This window comes from Salvelinus alpinus, chromosome 14 (assembly GCF_045679555.1).
Source record: "Salvelinus alpinus chromosome 14, SLU_Salpinus.1, whole genome shotgun sequence".
Classification (NCBI taxonomy): Eukaryota; Metazoa; Chordata; class Actinopteri; order Salmoniformes; family Salmonidae; genus Salvelinus; species Salvelinus alpinus.
The window spans coordinates 53,371,986-53,394,717 of record NC_092099.1 but is presented as its reverse complement, the minus strand read 5'-3'; the positions used below and the strand labels follow the sequence as shown (position 1 = coordinate 53,394,717).

The window sequence follows — 22,732 nt, the reverse complement described above, 5'->3', positions numbered from 1 at the left end:
GAAGTCCAGGACCCAGTTGCACAGGGCGGGGTCAAGACCCAGGGACTCCAGCTTAATGATGAGTTTGGAGGGTATTATGGTGTTGAATGCTGAGCAAAAGTAAATGAAGAGCATTCTTACATAGGTATTCCTCTTGTCCAGATGGGATAGGGCAGTGTGCAGTGGGATGGCGATTGCATCGTCTGTGGACCTATTGGGGAGGTAAGCAAATTGAAGTGGGTCTAGGGTGGCAGTTAGGGTGGAGGTGATATGATCCTTGACTAGTCTCTCAAAGCACTTCATGATGACAGAAGTGAGTTATAGTCATTTAGTTCAGTTAGATTGGCTTTCTTGGGAACAGGAACAATGGTGGCCATCTTGAAGCATGTGGGGACAGCAGACTGAGATAGGAAGAGATTGAATATGTCTGTAAACACACCAGCCAGCTGGTCTGTGCATGCTCTGAGGATGCAGCTAGGGATGTCGTCTGGGCTGGCAGCCTTGCAAGGGTTAACACATTTAAATGTTTTACTCACGTCGGCCACGGAGAAGGAGAGCCCACAGTCTTTGGTAGCGGGCCGCATTGTTGGCACTATCTTGTCCTCAAAGCGCACAAAGAAGTTGTTTAATTTGTCTGGAAGCAAGACGTCGATGTCTGCGACAGGGCTGGTTTTATTTTTGTAATCTGTGATTATCTGTAGACCCTGCCACATACTTCTTGTGTTTGAGCCATTGAATTGCGACTCCACTTTGTCTCTATACTGACACTTTGCTTGTTTGATTGCCTTACGGAGGGAATAACTACGCTGTTTGTATTCTGCCATATTCCCAGTTGCCTTGCCATGTTTAAATGCAGTGGTACGTGCTTTCAGTTTTGCGCGAATGCTGCCATCAATCCACGGTTTCTGGTTAGGGAAGGTTTTAATAGTCACAGTGGGTACAACATCTCCTATACACTTCCTTATCAAATCGCTCACCGAGTCAGCGTATACATCAATTTTGTTCTCTGAGGCTACCCGGAACATATCCCAGTCCACGTGATCGAAGCAATCTTGTGGAATCCGATTGGCCAGACCAGCGTTGGATAGACCTAAGCACGGGCGCTTCCTGTTTTAGTTCCTGCCTATAGGAGGGGAGCAACAAGATGGAGTCATGGTCAGATTTGCCAAATGGAGGGCGGGGAGGACCTTGTATGCATTGCAGAATTTAGAGTAGCAATGGTCGAGCGTGTTACTCGCTCATGTACTGCAATCGATATGCTGATAGAATTTAGGTAGCCTTGTTCTCAAATGATCTTTGTTAAAATCCCCAGCTACAATCAATGCAGCCTCAGGATATATGGTTTCCAGTTTGCATAAAGTCCAGTGAAGTTCCTTGATGGCGGTCTTGGTTTCCGCTTGCGGTGGCTGTGACAATAATTGAGGAGAGTTCTCTAGGGAGTTAATACTGTCGGGAATTCTAGGTCAGGTGAACAAAAGGACTTTAGTTCCTGTATGTTGTTAGAATTACACCATGAGTCGTTAATAATGAAACATACACCCCAGCTCTTCTTCTTCCTGGAGAGATGTTTATTCCTGTCGGCGCGATGCATTGAAAATTCCATTGCCTGTATGGACTCTGACAGCATGTCCCCAGCTAGCCATGTCTCCGTGAAACAGAGTATGTTACAATCCCGGATATCTCTTTGGAAAGCAACTCTTGCATTGATTTCTTCGACTTTGTTAACTAGGGACTTGACATTAGCGAGTAATATACTCGGAAGCGGTGGGTGGTGTGCGCGCATCCGAAGCCTAGAAGACCGTTCCGGCACCCTCTCCTCCTACGGCATTGTTTTGGGTCGGCCTCTGGAATCAGCTCAAATGCCCTGGGAGGTGCAGACAAAGGATCCACTTTGGGAAAGTCGTAGTGCTGGTTGTGCTGGTAAGTTGACGTCTCTCTGATATGCAATAGTTCTTCCTGGATGTATGTAATAACACTTAAGATTTTCTGGGCTTAAAATGTAAGAAATAATACATGAAAAAAACTAAATACTGCACTGTTTCCTAAGGACTAGAAGCAAAGCTGCCATCTCTACCGGTGCCATCTTCACAAGAATACAGGAAGAATCCACGCCCTCCATTAGCTAAGAATACAGGAAGAAGAAAGAATACAGGAAGATTAAATAATACAGGATGAAGGAAGAAGCCAGGAAGAAGGAAGAAGAGAGTCAGGACTAGTAGTCCCCCTTGATGAATCCTGATGGAAGGAACAACGTGCAGTCATACACCCCTCCTTATTTCTCAATCAGAATCTAACTTTTAACTTGTCAGTACTCACTGAGAAAAAGCCCACACAGACAGAGTCAATCAAACTGTGCTTTTGCCAGAACTCCTTCTCTGCTCAGTGTTCTAATGGTCTGTGGTGACTCATTCAGCCATTCAGGCTCTCAATGAGTGGATATTAACACCTCTGTGTTCATACTCAGTCTCTCGTCTCTGTAGTCTCCCAGCTCTGCAGAGCACTACCACTACTACACGGTGTTCTACACTGTATTCCCTATATGTCTGTCTGGTACCGTAGAGACAATGGTGACTCAGAGGTGTTCTGTGTCCTTACAACTCAAGCCCTCTGCAGTGTTGTCAGACAGTACACACCGAGTGCTACTGTTTCTTCCTCACTCTACTGTAAACTTTAATATTTCATTTGGCTGAGAGGTTTTTAAGTGATGTGTTGATGTGATTTTAAAATGAAATGGGAAGAAACAGATTTGACATTTAAATAAGTCTCACACACACACACACACACACACACACACACACACACACACACACACACACACACACACACACACACACACACACACACACACACACACACACACACACACACACACACACACACACACACACACACACACACACACACACACACACACACACACACACACACACACACCATCCTTAAGGTTATACACATTTACCTACAGTCTTTCTTTTGAGCACAACTATCAAAGTAATAATACTAGATGTATTTTATATAGCGCTTTTCATACAGAATCTCAAAGTCGCTTTAAAAAAACAAACACAAAAACTAATTCAGGAAGCTGTCAGTTGCTGGGAGATGGTCTTACATAGTCAGATGAAGATGCAGTTCACTAAAGGAATATCTTAAGGAGTGATATTGATGGCCAAGCCAGGGAGGGACAAATAACAGTCAGACAGGCAGGCCTGGAGCGCTTCATCAGACACCTCTATCTTTGAACCACTCACACTCCATCTTTCCTCTTCCACCTGGATGCATGTGTCCACATTCTGAGGGCACAATCAGTCACCCACTGATCTGCACCGGACTGTTATTCCCCTCCAAGGGTAGCCTGGTCCCAGGTCTGTTTGTGCTGTCTTGCCGGTATTCAGGGGCAAGAGAGCACAAACAGATCTGGGACCAGTCTACCTTTACACTGCCAAGGGAAACAAACTTTACTGTCACTCCCTAGTTCTATTACGACCACGGCAAAATGTTTTCCGTTTCTCTCCCATGCTAGCCAATATCTCTATATGGCAGTCGAGTCAAGCAAGGCCCCCTGATATTAATAATAAAATATGCAATTCAGTGTTCAGTGATGTGATTGTGTGTATATGATTCGCACAGGAATTGAACCCATGACCTTTGTGTTACTAATTATGCCATCTCCCTATAACTAGTTCAAGTGCAATCAAGTGCTAAAACTAATCAACAGGACACTGTTCTCAACAGGGACAGAGTGATTAGCTCATGGTTACTATGAAAGAAGCACCTAGCACAGAACAGTATGTCTTTATTGCCCATCAGGTTTTAAATCTTAATAGTCACGTAGTCATCACACGTCATACCATTAAGTGTTAATACAGCACTTACGGGATCTCTGTAAGGGATGACATATTCTTTTTAAAAGCCTCTCGACCCATACTGAAGTTACACAGAGTGACTGGATCAGAAAATCAACGGTCAACTAGCAACCTGCAAACTTGTCTCTATTTTGGAAATTAAATTTATTATTATTATTATTGCTACTTTATTCCAATCTCATTCTATTTTAAGGGGTATCAAATCACGTTTCCTGAAAATAATCAGGACTTTCAGAAAACAGCCATTCAAAATGTTTGAAGAAGGCCCGGGCAAAACATCTAAAGAAAAGTCAAGGTAGGACGAGGGAGTGAAGGAGTGATGGACAGAGTGTGCTGTACCTCACCAGCACCTACTGAAACGTGCAGTGATAAATGCACAACATGTGCACTGGAGTGAGAGGTTAATTTCTCCTGAATGGCTAGAGCATGTTAGAGAGTCATCAATGCCAAATTAGGACACTGATCACCACGACGATAAAAGGAGAAGGAGAGGAGGTAGAGAAAAGTCCTGCAGGGGCAGTGACATCTCCTTCTCAAGAGAGAGATGGAGGATGGGAGGGAGGGGGGAGGGAGCAAGAGAGGGTGAGGGCGAGAGAGGGAGAAAGAGGGTTGAGAATGCATGGAGGGGTAGTTTGAAAGAGCATAATCAATCAAAGATAATGAGAACACAGCCAATGCCAGACCGGCACAGCCAGGGCCCATATCCACGAAGAGTCTCAGTGCTGATCTAGGATACAGTCAGCCTTTTAGATCATAGTGAATAGGGTCAAATAAACAGGGAAGGGCCTGATCCTAGAATGATGGGATGCAGGATCCCCTCTTCAGGAAGTGACTGTGTGGTAGTCATGATAAAAGCATCACAACGTCTCCCTGTCAGTCAGTATAGGCCCCGACGTGACCCTCTATCTGCTGTCAGCTTGGAGTGACGTGTGTGCGTGTGCCTCTGTGTGTGTGTGCACCTCTGTGTGTGCACCTCTGTGTGTGCGTGTGTGTGTGCGTGTGCGTGTGCGTGCGCGTGCGCGTGCGTGTGCGTGTGTGTGTGTGTGTGTGTGTGTGTGTGTGTGTGTGTGTGTGTGTGTGTGTGTGCAAATGCATGTGTACGTGCGTTTGCGTATGAGACTAGATGGCGAGAGAGAGAGAGACAGAGAGAGAGATCATAGCCTGAAAGGCCATGCCCCAAGAGTCCATGGGGTGACGCGAGAAAGACAGTGTGTCTCACCACAGCAGGTCAGGAACAAAGAAGAGACTATAACAATTAATCTAAGACCATTTTATAAGCATCTGAGTTGATTCAATAAAAAAATCTGAGTTGCTGACCAATAGCATTACTGTTGAGTTAAATTGAAAGTTCACCCTTGCTCTCCCAGGGCATATACTGTAAACCTAGCTTTAGGTGGCTGGTTGTAACGTTGTAGCTTGCTGTTTAGTAGCCATATCTATATACAATGAATCTCCAATTGTAAAACATAACCTTTTTAGTCATAGATATGGCTACCGGTAGTTTAGTAATTTAACTAGCTAACCAACTAGACTAGCTAGCTACTTAGCTAGCTACCTAACATGCTGACCACACCACTCACGTCGAGTGTGTGAGCATTGGAAAATACATTTTCACATACATGTTATTCAATCATTTCATCTAAACTGCTCGCGCGCATCAACGAGCGTCTGCGTAGCCAGGCGCTAAAATAGAACTTGGTTCTATTTTTTACGCTTAACGGGCTGCAAGTCCCGCATCTCCCATCTCATCATTGGTTTTTAGGAGCATATACCCACGTGGATGATTGAAAGATGAATTGAGGTCCACACTCCATTTCAGTTGGTGGTGGTAATGCACCTTAAAGTTGGTTGGCAACCAACATATAAAGTCCACAGAAGAAGAAGAAGAAGAAGTTTACTAGAAACTAACTACGCTTCCCCTTTTATCTGTGGATTAATTTCAGAGTAGAGAACACACGATTTTGTGTGACTCAAAATTAGTCCAAAATCTACAAAGATCCAGAAAAAAAGGACCTTGTGTATTTTGTAGTATCTGGGATCTACATCTGTTTATATTAGTTACTATGCTGTTACTAAGCAGTGATGTATTACGACAGTGTACGTTACTACACCTAATAGGAAATGCACATGCGCACGAGTGTGCCCGGGAGAACTGTAGAGCACGAGAGGTTTTGACTAAACGAAAACTAACTGTACTCCGTCTCCTGCCTGGTCATTTCTCCACAACACAAATATTACAGTGGCGACGAGGTGATTCAACTTCTTTAACGGACATTGCTTGAAGGGAAGAATGTTGCGTGAGTAATGAAACTCAAAATAATTATGTAATTCGTCAGTTATTTTTTATTTTCTTTCGCCAGTAAAAAACGGCTAAGCACTGCTAGCAGATACAGTGTTCAGGAGCTGCCAAGTAGCAAGACTATTGGAGTCCAGAATAGCGACACTGCCCTCTGGTGGTTAAATAAAATAAAATAAACTGTCATTGAACCCATTGAAATTAGGCGATCTCGGTGGAGAAATATTGTCAAGAAGGAAAAAAAAAAAAAAAGGAAGAAGGAACGTAACACGGTGTGTACATTATTACAATGAGTGCAGTGAACGAAGTAATTGCAGAAACTTCTGAAGTGAAGAATTAGATGAAAATTAAAGAATACAAGGAATAAGGAAACTGAACAATTAACTGTGAAAATGGCAACCATTGGTCGAGTACCGGAGTTTGAGGCTACAAAAGAGCATTTTGATTCCTATTTGGAGCGTTTTGAGCGTTGGCTGGCTGCAAATGAAATCAAAGATGAAAAGAAAGCAGACGTATTTCTCAGTGTTTTGGGTCCAACTGAGTATGGATTGCTGAAAGGTCTCATTGAAACAATAAAAGCAGTGGAGTTGAACTATGCAGAACTGACTGAAACTCTTTCAAGGCATTTCAAGCCTAAGCCAATTCTCATTGCAGAACGTTTCAGATTTTACCAACGTCACCAGAGTCAAGGGGAAACCGTGGCAGACTACATCATTGCTTTGAAAAGGCTGGCAAGTACATGTGAGTTTACACAATTTCTTGATGATGCTCTTCGAGACAAGTTTGTATGTGGTCTCACAGGTGAAGCATATCACAGAAGGCTTCTGTCAGAGAAGGACCTGACCTTTCGGAAAGCCTGTGATATCGCACTTGGACTCGAGCTTGCCCACAGGGATACTATTGAGCTATCGGGATATGCAGAACGTCAGAAAGGTGTTCACAAGGTCAGTGATGCACGTGGTGAAAAAGGCTCACAAAAGTCACACTTTTCTCAGTCCCGTCCTCAAGGTTACACAAGAACAAAGCAGCCCACATCTCAAAGGTCTAAGCCAAGTTGCTACAGATGTGGGGGAGATAATCATCAGCACAGTGAATGTCGATTCCAAAATGTAAAGTGCCACAATTGTGGAAAGGTTGGACATTTACAGAAAGTGTGTAAAGCCTCAAAACGCACAGCAAGAGCGCACAAAGTACTGTCCACAGTGTACACAGCTCAACAACAAAAAGATGGAATCTATCTCAACATGGAGTTAGCGGGAAAACCGGTAAAAATGCAGCTGGACACCGGAGCGTCTGTATCTCTGGTTCCAGAGAGACTCTACAAAGAAAAACTGAAAGAGTGCCCTCTTCAGCCAGCGTCCATCCGCCTTTCTTCATACACTGGTGACACTATTCCTGTGTTAGGGCAGATCCAGGTACCAGTCCGGTATGAGGGGAAGGAGTGGACGCTACCGCTTGTCATTGTTAAAGGAGAAAAATCAGCCTTGCTAGGCAGAAACTGGCTACAAAAGATCAAGTTGAACTGGGGAGAAATCTTCAGTCTGAGAAAGGACAAACCAGTGAGTCAAGCTACACTCACTAACATGCTGGAGAAGCACAAAGAACTTTTCAAAGATGGCTACGGCGAAATACAAGACTTCACAGCAAAAGTCAGAGTGCAAGAAGGAACCAAGCCTATCTTTCACAAACCACGTCCAGTTCCCTATGCTCTTAAGGAAGCAGTAGAGAAGGAACTGGACCGCCTACAGAAGAATAACATAATCACGAAAGTAGCGAGGAGCGACTGGGCCGCTCCGATTGTTGTAGTCCCAAAGAAAGACAAGACCGTCAGAATGTGCGGTGACTACAAGGTCACAGTAAATCGCTGCATACTACCAGAGGAATATCCACTACCAAATGCTGAAGATCTGTTTGCCACTCTAGCTGGTGGGAAGGTTTTCAGTAAGCTGGACCTGGCATTCGCTTATCAGCAACTGAAGCTGGATCCGGAGTCAGAACAGTATCTGACCATCAATACACACAAGGGGCTATTCAGATTCAATCGCTTGGCCTATGGAATCTCGACAGCTCCAGCGATATTCCAACACACAATGGATCAGATCTTGGACGGTATAGACAACGTTGTGTGCTTCATGGACGACATACTCGTGTCAGCACCAACCATTGGAGAGCACCTTGTAGTGCTGGACAAAGTGATGTCAAGACTGGAGAAATACGGAGTGAGAATGAAACGCAGCAAGTGTGAGTTCCTCCAGGACTCAGTGGAGTATCTCGGATACAAGATTGATGCACAAGGCCTGCACCCAACCAACAGCAAGGTGGAAGCAATTGTAAACGCACCAGCACCCACAAATATCTCAGAGCTGAGGTCATTTTTGGGGCTCCTGAACTATTACGGAAAGTTTGTGGCAAACTTGTCCACATTGTTGCATCCGCTTCACCAACTGCTGCAGGCCGATACAAAGTGGAATTGGTCCCCACAATGCGAAGAAGCATTCAAGACTTGCAAACAGCGTCTGCTAAAGAGCAAGTGGCTTGCCCACTACAACACAGAGATGAAGCTGAGACTCGCGTGTGATGCATCTCCATACGGAGTAGGAGCCGTCATCTCACATGTTCTATCGTCAGGTGAAGAACACCCTATTGCATTTGCATCACGGACTCTGTCACCAAGTGAGAAAAATTATGCTCAAATTGAGAAGGAAGCCCTGAGCATAATATTCGGAGTGAAGAAGTTTCACAAATACCTGTACGGAAGGAAGTTCCAACTGCTGACAGATCACAAGCCTCTGTTGGCCATCCTTGGACCAAAATCAGCTATACCAACCCTTGCTGCACTTCGAATGCAACGTTGGGCTCTGATATTGTTAGCCTACGACTACGAGATTGAGTACAGACGATCCAGTGATCACGCAAATGCAGATGCACTATCAAGACTACCATGCAATAGTGACTCCGACAGTGAAGATGATAGAGCAGTCTTCCAGATCTCTCTCATTGACGAACTGCCCATATCTGCTTCAGACATAGCAGAGGAAACAAGGAAAGATCCAGTGCTTTCCAAAGTCTTGGACTTAACATTAGGAGGTTGGCCAAACTTCGTAAATGACGATAAACTTCGTCCATTCATCGACAAGAAAGACCAGTTGTCCACTGATCAAGGATGTGTTCTATGGGGATCAAGGGTGGTGGTACCTCAAAAATTCCAGAGGAGACTGCTATCTGACCTGCATGAGGGACATCCAGGGATCACTCGAATGAAAGCACTCGCTCGCAGTTATCTGTGGTGGCCTGGACTGGATCAGGACATTCAACAGCATGTAGGCCACTGCTCACCTTGTGAAGCTGTTCGCAACAAGCCTGCTGCTGCACCTCTTCATCCATGGTCCTGGGCTGCGACACCTTGGGAACGCATCCATGTGGATTACGCCGAGATTGACAAGCAACATTTCCTTGTTGTCGTCGATGTCCATTCCAAGTGGATGGAAGTGTTCCCTACTCAACTGACCACAGCTGAGAAGACCATCAATCTTCTCAGACACCTGTTCGCATCCTTTGGACTAGTCAAGGAGCTCGTATCGGACAATGGCCCTCCTTTCACGTCAAACGATTTTGAAATGTTTCTCAAGAACAATGGGGTAAGGCACATCCGGTCACCACCTTACCATCCGGCATCAAACGGAGCAGCGGAAAGAGCCGTGCAAACCTTAAAGAAGGCCTGGACTAGACTCGAGGTTCAGTCTGTGCCCACCCACCTAAGGCTTCCCCGGTTCCTGTTTACTTACCGTAACACACCACACACAGTAACGGAATGTACACCGGCTGAACTGTTTCTGAGACGCCAACCACGTACCCGCCTGACATTGTTGAAACCAGACTTGTCAAGCACTGTGGCAAAGCACCAGCTACAGCAGAAGAAAGCTCATGACAGACACTCAAAGACTGTCAGAGAATTCAAAGAGGGAGAGAGGGTGATGGTACGTGATTTCAGACACCCCAAGAGCCTGTGGAATTCAGGTGTGATCTTGCAACGCAAAGGACCTTTGACTTACCAAGTCCAAATTGGTCATCGCCAGGTCAACGTTCATGTGGATCATCTGCTACGGTCCAACGCCCCAGCAGAGACACGCCGAGAGAACAATAACGACCCCCAGGACTATTCTCCTGACTGTGGACGTACGGGAGAGACAGAGCCTGACCTTCCACCCGAACCTGGCCCACCACCGGAAGCCCAGGAGGAGCGGAGATATCCTATTCGACAGCGAAAGGCACCTCAAAAGCTTGACCTGTGAGTTGAGCTGTTTGAGGTAACAGACAGTAAAACAAACAAACACTTTAATATGTCCTAGATAAAAGGAAAGAAAAAGGACATTACCTGGGTTAGTTATTAGGACACAAACTCCATCTTCGGGGCAGAATAATCCCCTGGATTTGTGCTGGGCTCTGAAAAGTCTGCTTCAACCCAGTAGTTGAAAAATGTTAAGAATGCATTGTTCAGATATTGCATTAGTAGTTCCCTAACATATTTACCTTGTTCTCTGGGAGTTAAACACTATGGGGGAGGAGTGTAGTATCTGGGATCTACATCTGTTTATATTAGTTACTATGCTGTTACTAAGCAGTGATGTATTACGACAGTGTACGTTACTACACCTAATAGGAAATGCACATGCGCACGAGTGTGCCCGGGAGAACTGTAGAGCACGAGAGGTTTTGACTAAACGAAAACTAACTGTACTCCGTCTCCTGCCTGGTCATTTCTCCACAACACAAATATTACATATTTCAGGTAAAATAATAAGTTATTATTTAACTAGGAAATACTTGCATACAGTGTAAAACGTCACTTCAGGGGCTGGGCCGCCCTACAACTGGGTGACCAAAGGGAACCATGGCGCTAGCATTGAATTGAAGTGTCACTGTGTCAAAGGCTACAACCAGAGTAAGGGTCAATTTCATTTAAATTCAGTCTATTCAATAAATACACTGAAAGAAGAAAATTGGAATTTCAGTTTACTTCCTGACTTGACTGAATTGAAAGGGAGTAACCTTTTCCATAATCCTAATGGTCTCAGTGTGTGAGAGGGAAAGTGAGGAGAGAGGATAACAGTTGGTTGAGGAAGTAATTTGGACTGGCAGCTGTCATAGAAGCTGCACAAAAGCTTTAAGACAGCCTCTGTTTACAGCCAAACTGGAGGTCCAGATGACTTTCTGAGCCAAAGATTCTTAGTAAAGAATGGTTCAGCTTGATCTACCACACAACACAACAGCCCTGTGTCTCTGCCTGGTCTGCATGTGGCAGAATCACAGCCCAAACTCCAAACAACTGCAATTTTGTAGACCACTTAGTGTTTAACGCAAGGCAAAGAAGGCAACCGAGAAAAACATTTCTATGAGTAAACAAATGTATCCGTTTCGATTATATAACAGGTTCTTTGTAGTTTTCTACTGCACTTTGCTTATGGTCTACAAGGCAAAAAAATTACGAGCTTCAAACAAAATAATATCCAAAAAAGAATTGCTCTGAAGGACATTTTTCCTACAATTTACAGAGTCAGGGATTCTTTCTGAGCCTGCAAAATACATTTTTAGGTAATCATGGCTAAAGAACACCAACACGCAATTCTATCTCATATGCCCTGAACCTATGAGGTCACTCTGGGCCTGAACATCCATAGGGACGTAGGGAATGGCCTCTGGCCTGCGCACTTCTGCAATACCCTACTTCGAATTTGGGTATCACCTGTTTTGTATGTCTTTTCGTGTGTCTGTGTTTGGCCTATCTGCCTATCATAGCTCAAAGTATGCCACATCTTAGCTTGTATTCTCAGACGTTCACAGTCACTCTACACACCCTTTGCGTTTTTGTGGTGCATGAGTGTAACCTGACAATCGTCACGACAACTGTATTGTTCTCATCGATCTAGGATCAATTCTGTGAATCTCTCTACTTATAATCACAGCCTTGCCATAAGAGAGCGGGACTAATACTCAATTTGAATGAAACACACGCCTGGACTGAAACACAGAGGAAAGAGCATCAAGAGTTGTAGTAGGGTATACAGGTCCGTCTGATAGGGATTGAATTACTTGAGCCCTGCTCATTGAGGGTGCTTCCTGCTTTAGCCATTCAGTCATGCTCATTATCACCTACAGCAGCTCATTACTCTTGTGCCGATGACCGTAGACAAACCATGGATTGGAGGTTTGTACACATTGGCCTTTTCTCAATTGGATTTGCTCAACCTCCTGCGTCCTCTCTCTTCCGTCCTCTCTGGCCTTCTTATGAAAGATAATCGAGGAGAGGGAAAGTGGACGAAAATGAGCTTGTATGAAATGAGACTCTCCTTCTCCAATCGCGCGTCATCAGACAAATTACGTTTACATGGTGGCATCCCAAAATAAATGTATAAAATTATAAAAATACATTTAGCTAGTAGTGCAAGACATTTTATAGATAAAAGGATAAGTAGCATATCATTTTTAAATGTTTACATGCTTTTCGAGAAAACAATAGCTGATTCAGAGGGGGTGAGACAGATTTCTAAACTATTCCCCGAAGGACTCGGGTAGGAGACGCTTGTGCTTCCTCGCCAGAAGGAGGTTATCGAGGAGGGGAGGACTGTCTTTTGTTTGCCTAATAAGGAATTGACACTCTCCTCGACCACTCTACCACTTATAGGTTTCCGGGTCAGGGAGGAGAGACTTTTTCCAAAATGATAAAAGGCCACTGACACTGGCTGGTGGTAAAAAGCTCCTGGGATGAAGCTTCAATTGTCACTAAAGGCCAGTCATGTTTGACACTGTTTAGGATAGTCTCTCTGTGATACATCCCTAATAACCAAACTGGAGTTTTGTGGCTCTAAAACATATAGCTATTCAGACCCCTTGACTTTTCCCACATTTTGTTAGGTTAAAGCCTTTTTCTAAAATGTATTCAATTGTTTTTTCCCCCCATCAATCTACACACAATACCCTATAATGACAAAGCAAAAACAGACTCTTTACTCAGTACTTTGTTGAAACAGCTTTGAAAGTGATTACAGCCTTGAGTCTTCTTAGGTATGATGCGACACACTTGGCAAACTTGGGGAGTTTCTCCCATTCTTCTCTGCAGATCCTCTCAAGCTCTGTTAGGTTGGATGCCGAGTGCTGTTGCACAGCTATTTACAGGTCTCTCCAGAGATGTTTGAATGGGTTTAAGTCCAGGTTCTGGCTGGGCCACTCAATGACATTCAAAGACATGTCCCAAAGCCACTCCTGCATTGTCTTGGCTGTGCGCTTAGGGTCGTTGTCCTGTTGGAAGGTGAACCTTCACCCCAGTCTGAGGTCTTGAGCGTTCTGGAGCAGGTTTTCATCAAGGATCTCTCCATACTTTGCTCCGTTCATCTTTGCCTTGATTCTAACTAGTCTCCCAGTCCCTGCCGCTGAAAAACATCCCCACAGCATGATGCTGCCACCACCATGCTTCACCGTAGGGATGGTGCCAGGTTTCCTCCAGACGTGACTGTTACGGATACAGGTATCCTGTGTGTGTGTGTATCCTGTGTGTGTGTGTATTTCTTTTCTCTCCTTCTCCCCTTACAGGTGGCAATAATCATTCCCCAATCAGTCACCAATCAGTCATCAATCAGAAGACACACCTCCTCCTGTTTCCATTACCAATCACATCCCATTTCCCTTTGTTTAAAAACCCATTCAGTTGTTTTCTCTGGAGCTCGATCTCTGTGTTTCAGTCTCTCTGTCATGCAATCTCTCTGTAGATCTCTCGTTTGGTTTAGCAACTACATGTCACTTTGTCTGTTATCCTGTGAGTATTGTTTTGTTATGGTGTTTAACTGTTTGTTTGATGGTGGGAAAAGGGGGTACCAAGACAAGTCGCCCATGGGCATACACTACCCGTAGGAATACTTTGACTAAGAACACTGATTGGTGGAGTGCTGTAGAGATGGGTGTCCTTCTGGAAGGTTCTCCCATCTCCACAGAGGAACTCTAGAGCTCTGTCAGAGTGACGATCGAGCTCTTGGTCACCTCCCTGACCAAGGCCCTTCTCCCCCGATTGCTCAGTTTGGCTGGGCAGCCAGCTCTAGAAAGAGTATTGGTGGTTCCAAACTTCTTCCATTTAAGAATGATGGAGGCCACTGTATTCTTGGGGACCTTCAATGCTGCAAACATTTGTCATTATGGGGTATTGTGTGTAGATTGCTGAGTATTTTTTGTTTTTTAATCAATTGTAGGATAAGGCTGTAACGTAACAAAATGTGGAAAAAGTCAACGGGTCTGAATACTTCCCGAATGCACTGTAGCTAACCATTACTAATACCATGAAATGTACTTAAACTTTCCTTACTTCCTGAATGCACTGTAGCTAACCATTACTAATAGCATGACATGTACTTAAACTTTCCTTACTTCCTGAATGCACTGTAGCTAACCATTACTAATAGCATGAAATGTACTTAAACTTTCCTTACTTCCTGAATGCACTGTAGCTAACCATTACTAATAGCATGACATGTACTTAAACTTTCCTTACTTCCTGAATGCACTGTAGCTAACCATTACTAATAGCATGAAATGTACTTAAACTTTCCTTACTTACTGGATGCTGTTTGAGATGACTGAATTTCATTAGATGTAGTGACACGTTATGAGGAAAGGGGTACAGACCAAGGGCAAAGTTCAAGTCAAATCTTTAATCTCCTGTTCGTCTAACGAGAGAACTGGGGCATGGTCTACCTTGGGGCTCTGGTCTGAGGGAGCTTGAACTTTGCTCATAAATGGTTTTGCCCGTGATTTGTTATGTCTGTCGGCACTTCAGACAGGATGCAAACAGTCAGAGACAGACACACACAGACAGACAGACACACACACACACACAAATACACACACACACACACGCACACACAAACACACACACACTTTCCTCTTCCTTGTCCCAAACAGAGTTGCCCCCCGTCATCCATGGTAATCACAACTCAACGCTGTCATCTCTTGAAATAGCATCTTGTATTTAGTGTCTTCCCAACTCCCGATCACACAACATTTAGTCTGAATGTTTTTATTCAGCTTTCTCCCCTCTGTACACCTCCGCAGCAGAGCTCTGCAGCCACTAGGCTGTTAGGGCTCTCTATTCTCCTGGGGAGGAAGCCTCAGAAATACCACCAGTGTTTATGGAGGGGCTGCTGGGTGTTATGGCAACAGGGGGGGATTGGTTTTAAGTGGTGGAGCCGTGCGTGTCGTGGCGGTGGTGAAGCCAAGCTACAGTGTACTGTACTAGATACTAAGGCCATGTGTGGGCAAGCAAGACTAGGCCTGTTCACATCCCTAGCCTCTGGTTGTTCCTTATCCCTTCTGGACAGCTCCAATGTATCATTTTGTCCAATTACCCTTAACTTACTGCTATTATCTACAATACTATTATCTTAATGTGACAGCCCCTTGACCTAGGACCGTTGATAAACTTCCCAAGAGAGAAAGCAAAAATATGTTAACCAAGATAGATATTATACAGTAGTTCGAGCCATAGAATTAGAAAGAGTAGAACAGCATTCCCCATTCAAAGGCAAAGATGATTGGCTATAACCATAGATTTAAAAATACTATAATGGACATAGAACTTCATTCTAATTCAATGGTTACAGCTGAACATCTTTGCCATTTTCTGATAGCTGGGCTTAATCAAATCGAATCAAATTGTATTTGTCACATGTGCCAAATACAACAGGTGTATTACAGTGAAATGCTTACTTACAAGCCTTTAACCAACAATGCAGTTTTAAGAAAATACCTAAAAAAAAGTAAGAGATAAGAATAACAAATAATTAAAGAGCAGCAGTAAATAACAATAGCGGGGCTATATACAGGGGGTACCAGTACAGAATCAATGTGTCAATGTGCGGGGGCACCGGTGTCGAGGTAATTATGTACATGTAGGTAGAGTTATTAAAGTAGATAATAACAGAGTAGCATCAGCGTGGGGGGGATGCAACAAGTCTGGGTAGCCATTTGATTAGCTGTTCAGGAGTCTTATGGCTTGGGGGTCGAAGCTGTTCAGAAGCCTCTTGGACCTAGACTTGGCACTCCGGTACCGCTTGCCGTGCGGTACCAGAGAGAACAGTATATGACTAGGGTGGCTAGAGTCTTTGACCATTTTTAGGGCCTTCCTCTGACAACGCCTGGTATAGAGGTCGTGGATGGCAGGAAGCTGTCTAATAGATGTCTTTGGGTGAATCCCCAATTAGCACCCTATTTCCTACGCAGTGCACTACTTTCATAGGGCTCTAATCAACAGTGCTGTTATTTTTTGTTTTTTGTTAACAACTAATTGACCAAAGTCGGCTCAATAATTTGAAGCCCTGTACTATATAAACATCCCTTTTTCAGGACCCTGTCTTTCAAAGATAATTCGTAAAAATCCAAATAACTTCACAGATATTCATTGTAAAGGGTTTAAACACTGTTTCTCATGCTTGTTCAACGAACCATAAACAATTAATAAACATGCACCTGTGGAACGGTCGTTAAGACACTAACAGCTTACAGACGGTAGGCAATTAAGGTCACAGTTATGAAAACTTAGGACACTAAAGAGGCCTTTCTACTGACTCTGCAAAACACCAAAAGAAAGATGCCCAGGGTCCCTGCTCATCTGCTTTAACGTGCCTTAGGCATGCTGCAAGGAGGCATGAGGACTGCAGATGTGGCCAGGGCAATAAATTGCAATGTTCGTACTGTGAGACGCCTAAGACAGCGCTACAGGGAGACAGGATGGACAGCTGATCGTCCTCGCAGTGGCAGACCACATGTAACAACACCTGCACAGGATCGGTACATCTGAACATCACACCTGCAGGACAGGTACAGGATGGCAACAACAACTGCCTGAGTTACACCAGGAACGCACAATCCCTCCATCAGTGCTCAGACTGTCCGCAATAGGCTGAGAGAGGCTGGACTGAGGGCTTGTAGGCCTGTTGTAAGGCAGGTCCTCACTAGACATCACCGGCAACAATGTCGCCTATGGGCACAAACCAACCGTCGCTGGACCAGACAGGACTGGCAAAAAGTGCTCTTCACTGACAAATCACGGTTTTGTCTCACCAGGGGTGATGGTCGGATTCACGTTTATTGTCGAAGGAATGAGCGTTACACCGAGACCTGTACTCTGGAGCGGGATCGATTTGGAGGTGGAGGGTCCGTCATGGTCTGGGGCGGTGTGTTACAGCATCATCGGACTGAGCTTGTTGTCATTGCAGGCAATCTCAACGCTGTGCGTTACAGGGAAGACATCCTCCTCCCTCATGTGGTACCCTTCCTGCAGGCTCATCCTGACATGACCCTCCAGCATCACAATGCCACCAGCCATACTGCTCGTTCTGTGCGTGATTTCCTGCAAGACAGGAATGTCAGTGTTCTGCCATGGCCAGGGAAGAGCCCGGATCTCAATCCCATTGAGCACGTCTGGGACCTGTTGGATCGGAGGGTGAGGGATAGGGCCATTCCCCCCAGAAATGTCCGGGAACTTGCAGGTGCCTTGGTGGAAGAGTGGGGTAACATCTCACAGCAAGAACTGGCAAATCTGGTGCAGTCCACGAGGAGGAGCTGCACTGCAGTATTTAATGCAGCTGGTGGCCACACCAGATACTGACTGTTACTTTTGATCCCCCCTTTGTTCAAGGACACATTGTTCCATTTCTGTTAGTCACATGTCTGTGGAACTTGTTCAGTTTATGTCTCAGTTGTTGAATCTTATGTTCATACAAATATTTACACATGTTAAGTTTGCTGAAAATAAACGCAGTTGACAGTGAGAGGACGTTTCTTTTTTTGCTGAGTTTAGTAGGGAGTTGTAGTGTCCAACAGGCCAATATTCTACATAGTTTAGTGAAGAAAACGTGGCAATTAACTACAATGACCATAATCCACTGCGTGCCTACTTGTCCGGTCTGTGTGTTTCTTTTACGCCTGCTATGTTAGTGTGGGGCACACAGAGAGAGAGAGTGAAGAGACAGAAGAATGCATGATCGAGAGGGATAGAGAGCAATTTCTTCTTGAGGTAACTATACCTGAAATACATAACCTTAGTGATTTATAGTTGGTATTCCGCAGTCATAAAAGTATGCCATATTTACTTTGAAGAACTACTAAAATAGTGATTTTGTCAGACATCATAGGCAGCAGCTCTATAAAGTCATCAAGTAAAACAAATGTAATATACACAACTGAAATATTTGATTAAAGTAAATGATGGTTAATACTGTAAGTAATGGACAGTCACTACCATCATGGGACTTGTATGAATTGTTTAATTCTGTGTTACAGCGTTCAACCCACATAACGCACAGTGCATTTAATGTAAAAAAATTATAATTCTAAACTGAAATAGAGAAACCGAACCGACCTCAAAAAGCCCTTATTGCTCAGCACTACTAATCAAATATAGTACACTACATATGGACTAGGGTACCATTTGACATGCAGATTTCTGTTAGTGAGCAATCACCTGGAGGCAACCTATAGTCATGTTAATCCCATGGAACCACTGAGGCAGATTATTATTAATCTATTGATCCTTTCTCACTCCGTCACAAAGCAGGAGCGGCCAAGCTGTCCACCATGTCTACAGAGGGATGTCAGTCATCATCCCACATCTTTTCACGTCCTCGACCACTACCTGCTATTAGAAACATGACAACCTCCCTTTATGGTGGATGTAAACATGAATCTAAGTGGCACCACGGACACTCCTACCAGTATCCATGCACACATAACAAACGCATGTACGCAAGCATTCACTCACTCAGTTACCTCACTCACAGGCACGTGCACCCTCCAATTTCCCAGTCTCTCTCTGTCTGAGCTCTGAGAAGGTGAGCAGCATAGTCAATTAGCTAGTGGTGAATGAGCCTCTCATTCAGGCAGGTCTTCACTCAGAGCGCATCGTACTAGAACAGAAGCATCCTTCATTGTTTATTAGCCAGCCTGTGAATCAGACGACATGTCTGGGCCTGAATAACCATTGCTTTGGTAATCGGATGATGAGGCGTAATTAAGAGGGCAGATTTGAGATTAATCAAAGTCTGGTGCCTGAATCACACGGTATGGAGAGAGAGAGAGAGAGAGAATGAAAGAAAAAAGAGTGAGAAAGAGGGAGACAGAAAGAGAGAGCACAACTCAAGGTAAACGTTGGCAGCAGCCTTTACACACGGAGGAGAGGACTGATAATCTATGACAGCTATCAATGAACTCTCTCAAGAATGTTCTACATGTGTGTGAAAATGTGCTGGAGTCTAATCTTTTTATGAGAAGGCAACTATTGACAACACAAGGGAAATAAACTATGACAAAAAGACTGTACTGTTGATTCACCTTTGTCTGTGTATATATACAGTGGGGAGAACAAGTATTTGATACACTGCCGATTTTGCAGGTTTTCCTACTTACAAAGCATGTAGAGGTCTGTAATTTTTATCATAGGTACACTTCAACTGTGAGAGACGGAATCTAAAACAAAAATCCAGAAAATCACATTGTATGATTTTTAAGTAATTCATTTGCATTTTATTGCATGACATAAGTATTTGATACATCAGAAAAGCAGAACTTAATATTTGGTACAGAAACCTTTGTTTGCAATTACAGAGATCATACGTTTCCTGTAGTTCTTGACCAGGTTTGCACACACTGCAGCAGGGATTTTGGCCCACTCCTCCATACAGACCTTCTCCAGATCCTTCAGGTTTCGGGGCTGTCGCTGGGCAATACGGACTTTCAGCTCCCTCCAAAGATTTTCTATTGGGTTCAGGTCTGGAGACTGGCTAGGCCACTCCAGGACCTTGAGATGCTTCTTACGGAGCCACTCCTTAGTTGCCCTGGCTGTGTGTTTCGGGTCGTTGTCATGCTGGAAGACCCAGCCACGACCTATCTTCAATGCTCTTACTGAGGGAAGGAGGTTGTTGGCCAAGATCTCGCGATGCATGGCCCCATCCATCCTCCCCTCAATACGGTGCAGTCGTCCTGTCCCCTTTGCAGAAAAGCATCCCCAAAGAATGATGTTTCCACCTCCATGCTTCACGGTTGGGATGGTGTTCTTGGGGTTGTACTCATACTTCTTCTTCCTCCAAACACGGCGAGTGGAGTTAGACCAAAAAGCTCTATTTTTGTCTCATCAGACCACATGACCTTCTCCCATTCCTCCTCTGGATCATCCAGATGGTCATTGGCAAACTTCAGACAGGCCTGGACATGCACTGGCTTAAGCAGGGGGACCTTGCGTGCGCTGCAGGATTTTAATCCATGACGGCGTAGTGTGTTACTAATGGTTTTCTTTGAGACTGTGGTCCCAGCTCTCTTCAGGTCATTGACCAGGTCCTGACGTGTAGTTCTGGGCTGATCCCTCACCTTCCTCATGATCATTGATGCCCCACGAGGTGAAATCTTGCATGGAGCCCCAGACCGAGGGTGATTGACCGTCATCTTGAACTTCTTCCATTTTCTAATAATTGCGCCAACAGTTGTTTCCTTCTCACCAAGCTGCTTGCCTATTGTCCTGTAGCCCATCCCAGCCTTGTGCAGGTCTACAATTTTATCCCTGATGTCCTTACACAGCTCTCTGGTCTTGGCTATTGTGGAGAGGTTGGAATCTGTTTGATTGAGTGTGTGGACAGGTGTCTTTTATACAGGTAACGAGTTCAAACAGGTGCAGTTAATACAGGTAATGAGTGGAGAACAGGAGGGCTTCTTAAAGAAAAACTAACAGGTCTGTGAGAGCCGGAATTCTTACTGGTTGGTAGGTGATCAAATACTTATGTCATGCAATAAAATGCAAATTAATTATTTAAAAATCATACAATGTGATTTTCTGGATTTTTGTTTTAGATTCCGTCTCTCACAGTTGAAGTGTACCTATGATAAAAATGACAGACCTCTACATGCTTTGTAAGTAGGAAAACCTGCAAAATCGTCAGTGTATCAAATACTTGTTCTCCCCACTGTATATATCGACAGTTTAGAAATATGTCTGAAAACATGACTATGTGTCTCACACCAGCAAGCATAAGAAATAAATAGTCAACTTAAATCCGTCTCAATGTGTCTGAGAGAAAGGACAGTAAAGGTGAGTTCAGTGGAATTACCGAGGATCAGTTTTTGATTATCTCTCCCATACATCCATCACATCCGCAATCAGCACAAGCACACACACTGGCAACCATTAGACCAAAACAACTTTTAGCGTCATTGTCACTAAGAAACTGACCACAACAACCAGATTATCAACATGCTGCTATACATGTAGGATAAAACAGAAAGATTGAAAGTGAAAGGACATGGAAGGACAAATAAACACACACACAAATTCCAGTGACACAGGTACTAATGGCAAGAGCGAGAAAGTGGCCAGAGCCTGGTCAGAAAGCAATGATCAATGGAGAATGATCTTCCGCGAAGATAGAGAGAGAAACATGGAGAAACAGAGAGAGAGAAAGAAACAGAGAGAGAGAAACAGGGATATAAACAGAGAGAGTGAGAGAAACCAGGAGAGAGAAACCAGAGAAACAGAGATGAACACAGGGACATCATCATCAGAGAGAGAGAGAGAGAGAGAGTGAAACATAGCTTGTCTCCTACCTCTGCCCATCCCTGTGTGTGATGCTTTCTTCAGTATGGGTTGATAGGGAGTCCTTTCCAAGCCGGCCGGGGCATGGGTCTCTCTTTCCCTGTGGGCAGAGCAGTGAGCAGCCTCTCACAACACAAACATGCAGCTACAGCAACACAGCACAGCTCCAGCTACACAGAGAAGCACAGCACAGGCACTGGAGCCACGGTAGAGGCAGCAACATCCCTGCCTCCCATCCAGCCTGAATTAATCTCTCTCTCTCTCTCTCTTCTCTCTCTCTCTCTTGCTTTCTCTCTCTCTCTCTCTCTCTCTCTCTCTCTCTCTCTCTCTCTCTCTCTCTCTCTCTCTCTCTCTCTCTCACTGTCGTGGATTCTCCCTGGTCATTGCCCTCCCCCTCTCTTCTCTCCCGCTCTCTGCCCTGATGAGTGTTGCTCTGCAGATACTATGTGATTCTCTTCCCAGCCTCTGCAGGGTGACAAAGTCCCTGCACTTTCTTTTCTGACAGCCTGTTTACATTGAGCTGTTCACACTCCCAATCTCTCTATCACCCTCTCTCCTTCCCTCACTCTCTCTCTTTATATCTCTCTCATCGACACTGTTTTGTGACAGTGCCTCCGACCCCCCCTACCTTGTAAACCAATCGAGCTCATCTCTCTCTTTCTCTGACCCCCCCCACCCACACTACCCACCCACACACAACATCCTGTGCGTTAGTTTTATATTACAAAAGTCCAAACATGCCATCAATGTATTGGCCCTCTCTTTCTATCTCTGACTTTTCTATACAGCCATCTCTTTTTACTGCTTTTTTGCCAATTAATCTTAAACTGAACGTTTGTTCAGATTCATTAAATAAACTCAATACCTTTGTAATCCAAACAAAACAAGACCTAAAGTGATACGTTGGCCTGAAAGTATCCGTGGGCAGGCAGGGGGGGGCATAATGCCAAGCACCAGGCAGAGCAGTAGCAGAGC

The 22,732-nt window shown here is 44.5% G+C and overlaps 1 protein-coding gene across 3 annotated transcripts in view; it reads right to left on the bottom strand.

The window, feature by feature from the left end:
• Positions 1-22,323, bottom strand: part of LOC139539090 (diacylglycerol kinase beta-like) — a 144,336-nt gene extending 122,013 nt beyond the window's left edge. For all 3 annotated transcript variants that reach the window (XM_071341834.1, XM_071341836.1, XM_071341835.1), the window contains exon 1: positions 21,769-22,323. The gene's annotated coding sequence lies outside the window, so the exon portion shown is untranslated. The remainder of the gene's footprint in view (positions 1-21,768) is intronic.
• Between the last annotated feature and the right edge of the window lie 409 nt (positions 22,324-22,732).